We start from the raw sequence: 12261 nt of genomic DNA, 5'->3' as shown, positions 1-12261 counted from the left end.
ACATGGGAGGCCTATGTCCAGCAGTGGATCGAGAGGGGCTGATGATGATGTCTATATCACTTCTCTGTAATTCCAAGTTCCTGAAAATAAAACAGAAGGCAATTTTAATACAATGCATATAGAGAGTGGATATCGAGGTTAGGGAGTTGAACTAACTCAAAATGTAAAGTGATTTTCTTTTAAAGAAAGAGAAAAATATTGAATTAATTATAGAAAGAGAAAAATATTGAATTAACATTACTTTTAGTAGAATGCAGTAATTAATCACATCATAGTTTTCGAGAAATTAACTCATAAAAGAAAGCAATTTTGATTTTGATGTGTGTAAACACCACATGAATGTAATTTAAAAATTTGGTTGTATGTTAATTATTTACAATAATTATTAAAATTTATTGACCACCATTTAAAGGGTACATTTTTGGACATAGTTATTAATTTAAAAAGTCCACCGAACCCACTGCAGGAAACAGAGATTTGAGTTATCGAGGTACATAAAACTCAAAATATTTGTCATATACCTACCTACCAACAAAGTACTTTTTTTACCTGATGTCTCTGTGGATTAAAGTAAAAATATTTATTACGATATTGAATATTATATGACACACTAAATCTTAGAAGAGTACCTGCACTGGGGTTTGGAAATGAATACCAACAAAACGGAATATATGTGTGTTGGAGGTATACAGCAGGATCTATCCTTGGAAAATGAAATAACTATTAATCACTGTCAGGAATATAAATACTTGGGTCTTAAAATTACACAAGATGGAACATTGGACAAGAATAGCCAAGAAAAGTGCACACAAGGAGGGAAAGCTATGGCATTATTAAACACAATCCTATGGGACCAAAAGTATCTCCAAAGAAAATAAACATAACATCTATAACAGCATTGTAACATATAACAGCGAATTTTGATCACTAAAAGAAAAATCCGAAAAGATGCTGAGGGAAAGTGAAATGGACTTCTGGAGAAGAGCTGCTCGTATATCAAGAATACATAAAATCAGAAATACAAGAATATTGGAGATAATGGATGTAAGCATACAATATTTAACAATATAAAAACAAAGCAACTAAGATGTTTTAAGCCACTACAACGTACGGAAGACGACAGATTACCTAAGAAAAGATGGATAGAAGAAATTCATAGGGAAATTAGAAACATATATAGAGAAAGAGGCTTGAAGGAAGATATTATGTGTTACGATAGAGAAAAAGGCGATTATATATATATATATGACAAGGAGAGGTTAACGCGAGTTAAAAGATATCGGCATGGCTCGCAACAATGAAAATACAAAATATGCATAAGATGGAATGCAACCACAGACACGTGTTTCTGACTTATTAGTCGTCATCAGTATGGTATAGCCGAACAGGAGCAACGCAACCAATTTGTGGCTGTAATGTTAGAAGACCCTCAGGATTCGAGAGCAACAACCAACACACCCACGGAGGAAGCCACAGCTACCTGAGGAAAGTAATGCCAAACGTCCAAAACGTTTCAAAATCAAACAAGGAGAGGTTAACGCGAGTTAAAAGATATCGGCATGGCTCGCAACAATGAAAATACAAAATATGCATAAGATGGAATGCAACCACAGACACGTGTTTCTGACTTATTAGTCGTCATCAGTATGGTATAGCCGAACAGGAGCAACGCAACCAATTTGTGGCTGTAATGTTAGAAGACCCTCAGGATTCGAGAGCAACAACCAACACACCCACGGAGGAAGCCACAGCTACCTGAGGAAAGTAATGCCAAACGTCCAAAACGTTTCAAAATCAAACAAGGAGAGGTTAACGCGAGTTAAAAGATATCGGCATGGCTCGCAACAATGAAAATACAAAATATGCATAAGATGGAATGCAACCACAGACACGTGTTTCTGACTTATTAGTCGTCATCAGTATGGTATAGCCGAACAGGAGCAACGCAACCAATTTGTGGCTGTAATGTTAGAAGACCCTCAGGATTCGAGAGCAACAACCAACACACCCACGGAGGAAGCCACAGCTACCTGAGGAAAGTAATGCCAAACGTCCAAAACGTTTCAAAATCAAACAAGGAGAGGTTAACGCGAGTTAAAAGATATCGGCATGGCTCGCAACAATGAAAATACAAAATATGCATAAGATGGAATGCAACCACAGACACGTGTTTCTGACTTATTAGTCGTCATCAGTATGGTATAGCCGAACAGGAGCAACGCAACCAATTTGTGGCTGTAATGTTAGAAGACCCTCAGGATTCGAGAGCAACAACCAACACACCCACGGAGGAAGCCACAGCTACCTGAGGAAAGTAATGCCAAACGTCCAAAACGTTTCAAAATCAAACAAGGAGAGGTTAACGCGAGTTAAAAGATATCGGCATGGCTCGCAACAATGAAAATACAAAATATGCATAAGATGGAATGCAACCACAGACACGTGTTTCTGACTTATTAGTCGTCATCAGTATGGTATAGCCGAACAGGAGCAACGCAACCAATTTGTGGCTGTAATGTTAGAAGACCCTCAGGATTCGAGAGCAACAACCAACACACCCACGGAGGAAGCCACAGCTACCTGAGGAAAGTAATGCCAAACGTCCAAAACGTTTCAAAATCAAACAAGGAGAGGTTAACGCGAGTTAAAAGATATCGGCATGGCTCGCAATGCGATTTTGGACGTTTGGCATTACTTTCCTCAGGTAGCTGTGGCTTCCTCCGTGGGTGTGTTGGTTGTTGCTCTCGAATCCTGAGGGTCTTCTAACATTACAGCCACAAATTGGTTGCGTTGCTCCTGTTCGGCTATACCATACTGATGACGACTAATAAGTCAGAAACACGTGTCTGTGGTTGCATTCCATCTTATGCATATTTTGTATTTTCATTGTTGCGAGCCATGCCGATATCTTTTAACTCGCGTTAACCTCTCCTTGTTTGATTTTGAAACGTTTTGGACGTTTGGCATTACTTTCCTCAGGTAGCTGTGGCTTCCTCCGTGGGTGTGTTGGTTGTTGCTCTCGAATCCTGAGGGTCTTCTAACATTACAGCCACAAATTGGTTGCGTTGCTCCTGTTCGGCTATACCATACTGATGACGACTAATAAGTCAGAAACACGTGTCTGTGGTTGCATTCCATCTTATGCATATTTTGTATTTTCATTGTTGCGAGCCATGCCGATATCTTTTAACTCGCGTTAACCTCTCCTTGTTTGATTTTGAAACGTTTTGGACGTTTGGCATTACTTTCCTCAGGTAGCTGTGGCTTCCTCCGTGGGTGTGTTGGTTGTTGCTCTCGAATCCTGAGGGTCTTCTAACATTACAGCCACAAATTGGTTGCGTTGCTCCTGTTCGGCTATACCATACTGATGACGACTAATAAGTCAGAAACACGTGTCTGTGGTTGCATTCCATCTTATGCATATTTTGTATTTTCATTGTTGCGAGCCATGCCGATATCTTTTAACTCGCGTTAACCTCTCCTTGTTTGATTTTGAAACGTTTTGGACGTTTGGCATTACTTTCCTCAGGTAGCTGTGGCTTCCTCCGTGGGTGTGTTGGTTGTTGCTCTCGAATCCTGAGGGTCTTCTAACATTACAGCCACAAATTGGTTGCGTTGCTCCTGTTCGGCTATACCATACTGATGACGACTAATAAGTCAGAAACACGTGTCTGTGGTTGCATTCCATCTTATGCATATTTTGTATATATATATATATGTATATATATATATATATATATATATATATATATATATATATATATATATATATATATATATATATATATATATATAATAAATTGTATTTTCACCTACCGATATTCAATTTCAGCAATTCCAGCACTATCCAGTAATGAAAATAGAAAATATGTTCAGTAGTATTCAGTACAAACCGCCAAATTATCTATCTATGCCGGGCCGGGAAATTGCAAATTCTAACGCACAAAATGGCGTCCTAAAAACAAAAACACAAAGTCAATGTCAATTGTCAAAATGTAAATTTTCTGCACGGTACAATCAAAATACTTTATTGTACCATGGGTAAATTTTAGTTTCAGAAACAGCAGCGCCCCTATGTGCTACTTACCTGCGCAGAAAGAGTGTTCCAGTTATTGCCTATCTTCCTGACTTCTCTCTTGTTGTTATTTCTCTATGGGTATACATATGTCATGTCAAAATTTCTGAAGCTACGTTAAATGCCGACATGACAGAGACTTGCGCATAGAATGAGCATGCGCAGAATACAGAAAGCTGTTTAATACTTGTGGAAACTTTTCATAAATCACATATAAAAAAACTTAATGAAAAAGCCTAATGATAAGGTATAAAATGTATTGGAATTTAGGTTTGACACTAGAAAAAAAACTTGACCTTCAATGTTCTTTGCAAATATTTAAAGGATATGCTTTAATTCGGAATTTATGTGGTTTCTTTAACCAAAATGAATTCCTAAAGAAATAACTACAATGATGAATTGAATTTTACAACGGAAAAAGGAGAAATATATAAATATATTACTTACTGAAAAAATAGCAGTACGCCGGAAGTATTATTCTCCTATGTGGAAAAGTCCCAAGATATATCGACTGTTTGATTTATTTGTTTGCAATGGTATTGGCTGATGTATTGATTTCCTTTTAATTATCTTTGCTTTATTCCCATCCCATATTTTTCTTTTCCAAATCCGCCACTTAACAATGAGAATTCATCTCAATATCGGCGTCTGCTACAATCAATCGAGTGTGACCAACTGAGCAGTCAGATCGACAAAATCGATTTTGTTGCTCCCGGCGCGCATGTGCAGCGAAAGATCGTTGTAAGATCGGCACGGGTGTCTCCCAAGGACCTTCTAGAGGGGTAATTCTAATGGAATTTTAATGGGATTTATTCAGTTAATAGCGTAACCGCTACAACATACATTCTTCTTTTTGCGTCAATTAATTCAATTTGGACACCCTGTATATATAATTATGTTAATATTTATATTACTGAATAGAGAATTGAATAACCTTTCAAATGGGCTAGCACACTACCCCCATTCTCATTTACACAAATCATCGATTACGTCATCACGCCTAGATGGATGGATTTGAAATAAAATCGACTTGTTTCGGGATTTATTTCCAAAATCTTCCATTCACGACAAAATCAATTTATTCCTTGCATTTACACCATACTGTATGTATTATACTTATACATATTGTCCCATGGTTGTGTTAACGCAACTCTACATTCAAAGTCCTGAAACGACATTATTTTCTAAAAATAAATATATTTTACGTTTAAAATATTATTACTTGTATATCCTAAACTGTAAAAATAGCTTGTGAATGATAAAACACTAATACCTAAATATTTTAAAACATTTTATAAGAGTGTACTTCGCTTGGTAATAATTTCTATAGTTATTTTGCCACTTTTAACAATATTTAGAATTATATTTGTTTACGTCTACAATTTTTTTCTGAATTGTTTAATCTTTGTTAACACAAGACTATTCGCAATTTATAAAAAAACTTAAGTATGAATGTAAAAAAAATTGAATTTTGCGTTAACGCAACTATGGGCCTATACGCTCTGAGCTTCGCTGGTGTCGCTCCTAGCGGTTACTAATTCAACTTTTACCGGTAATTTTTAAATTTATTATTTAATTGTTATCGCTTAATATTTACAACGCAAAAAAGTAATTAAATTGTAATAGATTTTTTTAAGATTTTTCTAATCATTTTGACGTTCTATTGATAAAATATCAATTTGTTACTTCGGATACTTTGACAATAATCGTGTAGATGGCGCTAAGATTATAATAGATTATTTATAATTAGATATTACGGAACATTAAAAAAACTTAAATTCAGTATTTAAAACGTAAGTATATTTAAGGTAAAAATATATACCACAGCTTTGACCAACTAATATTGTTTATAATTAACGTTTGTAATTTTAATTTTAAATTAATCACTTTCGACATTTATGTGAAATTTCCAGTAAACGTTTACAAACTTGTCACTACTGGCGTTCGTGAATTTGTAAATATCCCCTCTACGTACGAGCTCACAGCGTATATGGGTTAAAGCTAATCTGATTTAACAGGTTTGGACAATCAATAAATCCACGTCATATCACGTTGGTTCTTGAGTGGAGGTAAAGATAATTGTTGTTCAATAGGGTAATAATCATGATTATTAATGTTGTTCTGAAGCTATTTCCTCTTGACATTTTTATAATCAACTATTTTTAATGGGAATAAGCCACAATTTTACCAAAACAAGAATGTGTGTGTACTTTGTACGCACGTAAGAAGTTATACTTCTACTACATATTATGTGATTTTTAAAACAATACCAAAAAATTTAAAAAAATAAAAGAATAAAACGCACACAAACACATTGAAAAATGCCACAAAGAAAAAATGATTTCTGAACGATAATAATTGTTGGCAAAAATTTTAAATACGCATTTTCTGAAAAAAAAATTATATAACAAATATACTTACAATCATAACATGCATAAAAAAATAAACTCGTACTTTGACTCGTAATCGAAGCGTAGACTCACTCGTCCAATCCCACATTATTTATCCTGTGGAAAAATACGGTAACTGAACGTTTTACTGTTTGACAGTTGTTTTGAAAATTAAATTATGTAGGTTAAATTTTGTGGAAGAAAATATAAAAATATAACAAAACAGTAAGAAAACAATATATTAGATGAAGATTGGTAGAACTTTTGTTGGTAATCAAATTAAGTATGTAAATCAAAGCATTACATACCTACTAGATAAATAAATCTACGCCAAAAAATCGTAATTTAAAAATAAAAATCGAACCTAATTTGGGATTTCTCTCTAAAATCCGCATTCTTGAGAAAATAAATGTATGTATTTCAACCTAATACAAATGTATAATTACAATATGATTATAATAAAAACTACTTACCAAATTAGAATGAGTTTTCCTTATCCAAAATAGTCCAAAAGTCCAAAAATATAGGTATATGAAAACTATTTAAAAAGGCAGTATAACTATTAACTAACTTTTGTTTGTTGTTTCTTTTCACACAAATTTTAAAATGCAACAACCATAAATAATCTAACTACAGCTGTGCCACAGCCGCCATATTGAATAATTTTTGACATGTCATTTGAACATCCAATCAGAACAAAGTTATAATGCGCATGCGCCCGGTCGCTAGGTTTTCCCATATAAAAATTTACCCTCTATCGCCGGTAAAGAAGTATAACTTCAAAAATGATTTTATTAACGTTTCGAAGCCCAAATCGGGGTTCGTTGTCAAAATACAAAATACTACTAAAATAAACAAAAATGTTGTTGCTAAGTAAAAAAATTCTTCTAATAATGATATCGCCAATATTTGAATTGCCAATATAAATGAGTCAAATTAAATAAATTATTAGAAGAATTTTTTTACTTAGCAACAACATTTTTGTTTATTTTAGTAGTATTTTGTATTTTGACAACGAAACCCGATTTGGGCTTCGAAACGTTAATAAAATCATTTTTTTAGTAAAATTGTGGCTTATTCCCATTAAAAATAGTTGATTAATCATGATTATTGAACATGGTAATGGTATTCCTGCAAGTTGTTACTTAACTAAATAATATTGAATCTCTCTGTCACCATTACTTTTATTCATTTTTAAGACTAACTTTAATGCTTTCCAACTCAACTCTTTGTAGGAGATATATATAATTTTTTTTGTTTATTTGCTGCTATAAGTGTAGTGTCATCAGCAAATCTTAAATTGGAGATTTTTCTACCAGCCACCATTACTCCTCCTACTAATTATTCTAAAGCATCCTTATGACATGTTCACCATACATATTGGATAAGCTAGGTGATAAAAGACATCCTATTCTAACACCTCTCTCTACTCTGAGTTGGGTTGAGAATCTCTAATCTAGTCGTACTGTTGCCATATTGGACTGGTAGAGATGTTTAATAAGTGTCACCAGGTGTATTGGTGCACCCATCTCTATTAAAATGGACCAAAGACCAAATACTTTACTACTGCAGGTGCTCATAATGGACCGTGATAGTGTGACGTCAAAATGTCAAAAGTTTCCAAACAAAGCAAAAGTTTGACGTCTGTGAATTGTTTATACACGTGATTTGTGTAATCATTTTTAGTTTTATTTTTTTTTTAACAATCATCTGCACATTTTTTCTAAAGACACAATCCTTGTTAGTCATATCAATCATATTGCTTTTAATTTTATAAATGTCCTTACACAAAATCAAGGATTTACACACTACATAGTACTTACTGCGTCTCTTCAGGTTCTTAACCAGTTCTATATGGAAATATGGTGGGAAATATACTATGAGCATTGATTACAATCACGGGTACCCAACAGATTACCATTTTGTAAAAATTAAACATCTTACAAGCAATATATTCCAATTATAAAAACCAAAACAAACACCACGTGTGAATTGTTGCTTTGTTTGGAAACTTTTCCAGAGTAGCCAACATTGATTTGACGTCACGACTATCACGGTCCATTTGTTTTTATTTTTTTTCTAGCAATTTTTGAATTCCATTTCTATGCTGCCCTGGTACCGATGTTAGATACACTTCATTGTCGCATACTATTTAATTAAAAAGATATCAATATACAGTGATGAGCGCGTTAATAACCGTTAAAATAGCACAAAAGATGGAAAACATTTGTGAGATAAAAAGAGATGAAACTAGTAGAGGTGAGAAATTTAGCGATAGAAACCTATAAATTGACATGATATTGATTGTTTCCCATCTTTAGACGTATCGGACGAGTTTGGCACATGTTTGGCAACTACCACTGTGACAGTGACAGTTTTAGTTGACATACTTCTCTGATACGTCTAAAGGTGGGAAACAATCAATATCATGTCAATTTATAGGTTTCTATCGCTAAATTTCTCACCTCTAGTTTCATCTCTATTTATCTCACAACCTAATTTATATAACATATAGTTTTCCATCTTTTGTGATATTTTGCCGGTTATTAGCGCGCTCATCACTGTATAATTAGAATTAATATACAACCCCAACGAGTTCATTAGTGCAAATTAGTACAAATACTTCAGCCTAGAACATTGTAGAGCCCTATCCGAAAATGTAGATTGTAGGTCCGTGAATAGGGGTCGCCAACTTCTTGAAAATTTCAAGATCTTGTCTTGATCTTGTCTTGATTTCAAGACAAGATCAAGACAAGAAGTAATTTTAGATTTCAAGACAAGACAAGAAATTTTATGTCAATACCAAGATTTCTTGTCAAGAAAACAAGAAATCTTGAAATATCTTGAAATACCTACCTAATAATAAAAACTTGATTTTATTTTAAATAACAAATTTAGCACATTTTTAAATCGGAATTGATAAGCCATGAGTTAAGGCAGATAACACTTCTTATGGAGTCAACGCCTAGCAGTGGCGGCTGGTCAGAGGAGGCAAGGGAAGCTTAGCCTCCCCATAAATTTTTTACACATGCTACACTACTGTTTTGTTTACTTTGCTATTTTGCTTCGCGTTAGAGTTATCGGAAAAAGTTATTTGAACAAGTTGTTCCAAATAATGTTCTAACCCCACATACCAAATTTCATCACAAAATTCGCACTTTTAGTTTTTTATTATTTGTAGTCGGGATCCTAAAACTGGAACGGAGGCTGCTGGCCGGAAAATTTCACTTGCTAATGCTCCGCGCAGCCCAGCAGCGTTTACGGAGACCCGGTCTCCTTAGAGCTGCATTATAGTTTAACGCACACGCTGCCCGGAGATTGGGCAAGGGCGGCTGATCGGCCAGCAGCCTCCTCTGCAATTTTAGGATCCTGACAACAAATAATGAAAAAACTAAAAGTGCGAATTTTGTGATGAAATTTGGTATGTGGGGTTATAATAATATTTGGAACAACTTGTTCAAATAACTTTTTCCTATATATGTAATGCAAAGCAAAATATTGGTAATTTACCGTGTTTTTTGGACTCGCAGTAGGCCGCTTTTAGAATTAAAAAAATTCAGTTGAGTATCTTAAAAAATGTGAACCTTCAACCTGTATGGACTGCAAAAGTTCAAATCTGTATTTATTTTGATATGCATATCTACTTATAGAGATATAATTGTTAACAAATAAACGACACAAACTTTGGTAATACACTTTTACAATTTGACTAACTATTTTTAAAATGATATGATATTATGAAATTATGAATTATGATGATATTATAAAATGTCAATAAAAAATGGTCAAAAAATGGGGCCTTAAATTAGATTTTTTTGGCGGATTTTTTTTTGCTGGTGCTTTGTCTAGATATTTTACAATTAGGTATTGCCTCCGCTATGGTAAAAATCAGGAGCCGCCACTGACGCCAGCTGATTTCTTGGCTTTGTTATTGTTAAAGTTGCTCTTGAAAATAGCCTTTCCGCAGGTACAGATGTTGCTGGCGATCCGAGAAAATCCTTGGCCATTTTCGATAATGACTGGTAGATATTTTCGTGTCTTCTCCACCAATCAAGTATGTATTATCTCAGAATCTTCTGACCTAGGCTCATTTAAGTATTTTTCAATTTCATACTTCTAAGATTGTAAGTTATCATTATCAGCTTTCTTAAATAGGTAAGTAATATCTAAATCAAGCTCGTTATCTTCTTTTTTCAGACTAAGTACTGGCTCTGATATTGGATTCTATAGATCATTCTGGGATTTATTAAAGTAGTTAGCTTTAAATATTTGTTCAAATTTTTGTACTGTCTCTGAATAGAAGCTTTTCCCAAGATAAAGAGGAAAGTGCCTCTACTTTATGGCGAGGATTCAAAATAACAACAATACAGTATATTATCCGATTAGTTTTGTTATAGTGTTTCAGTATTTTATCTCTCGCAGCTTGAATGCAGTAAATTAATTGCTCATCTCTAGCGTCTCTATCAATTTTATTATTAAGTTCATGAGCCCATATTTCCAGTTTGTTCAAAAGTAAATTTATTCCAACTACCACCAATGGGAGTGTGCAATATTTTTCCCCTTCGAGAATTGAAGAAAGTGTTTTAAACCTTCTCAGAAACCTACTGACAAAATTTACTGATCAGAACCATTCTTTATCTAACATTTTCCAATTATTTAGATTTTGGTTGTTGTCACAAAATATACACTGCGATGCAAAAAAATCGATCCACTAAAAATTTGGTCATTTTTGAAGTTTCGAAATTCCTAAACCTGTTGTTCGATGGAAGTGATTTTTTACCACGTTATAGCCTTATTCATTGACAATATCGCTGTAATAATATTGCTGCTAGACAGTCAAACTGTCATTGTATACCGAGTGTACGAATCAAACTGTGTCTTTTTCTCAAAGTTCGCATCACCTTGTGGACTATTCTAGCACTTATAAAATACTGAAATTAAAACCTAACTATAGCCTCAGGTTTTCTTAACATTTTGTCTTTCGATTCATTCGCTTATGTTGGATAATAAAAAAGTTAGGTACTTTAACAACTGGCCATGTTCGTCATCAGTACAGGGTTTTTTTGAAATAAGTGCGGCAAACTTTAAGGGGTAATTTTACACATGAAAATAATGACAGTTTGCTTAATAACCATATGTCCGCAAACGCTTCGTTTTCGAGATACGGGATGTTCAATATTTTTTTACAAACTGACGATTTATTTATTGCTTTAAAACCAGTTGAGATATGCAAAATCAAATTTGGTGAGTTTTAAGACGTAGTTATTGCACATTTTTTGACATACAATTAAGAATTTTATATTCACCATTGACGTGCGTACGGGTAATATCGGTCATAATACCCGTCATAATAAAATTCTTAATTATATGTCAAAAAAATGTGCAATAACTACGTCTTAAAACCCACCAAATTTGATTTGCATATCTCAACTGGTTTTAAAGCAATAAATAAATCGTCATGTAAAATTACCCCATAAAGTTTGTCACACTTATTTAGAAACACCCTGTACTGATGACGAACATGGCCAGTTGTTAAAGTACCTAACTTTTTCATTATCCAATATAAGCGAATGAATCGAAAGACAAAATGTTAAGAAAACCTGGGGCAAAGGTTAGGTTTTAATTTCAGTATTTTATAAATGCCAGAATAGTCCACAGGGTGATGCGAACTTTGAGAAAAAGGCACAGTTTGATTCGTACACCCGGTGTACAATGACAGTTTGACTGTCTAGCAACAATATTATTACAGCGATATTGTAAATGAATGAGGCTATAACGTGGTAAAAAAATCACTTA

General features: G+C 34.0%; 1 protein-coding gene across 5 annotated transcripts in view; it reads left to right on the top strand.

The window, feature by feature from the left end:
* Positions 1 to 12261, top strand: part of LOC126888763 (activated Cdc42 kinase-like) — a 1045651-nt gene that overhangs the window by 122739 nt on the left and 910651 nt on the right. The gene's annotated exons all lie outside the window — the stretch shown is intronic.

This window comes from Diabrotica virgifera, chromosome 7 (genome assembly GCF_917563875.1).
Source record: "Diabrotica virgifera virgifera chromosome 7, PGI_DIABVI_V3a".
Taxonomy (NCBI): domain Eukaryota; kingdom Metazoa; phylum Arthropoda; class Insecta; order Coleoptera; family Chrysomelidae; genus Diabrotica; species Diabrotica virgifera.
This window is presented reverse-complemented; position numbering and strand designations above follow the sequence as displayed.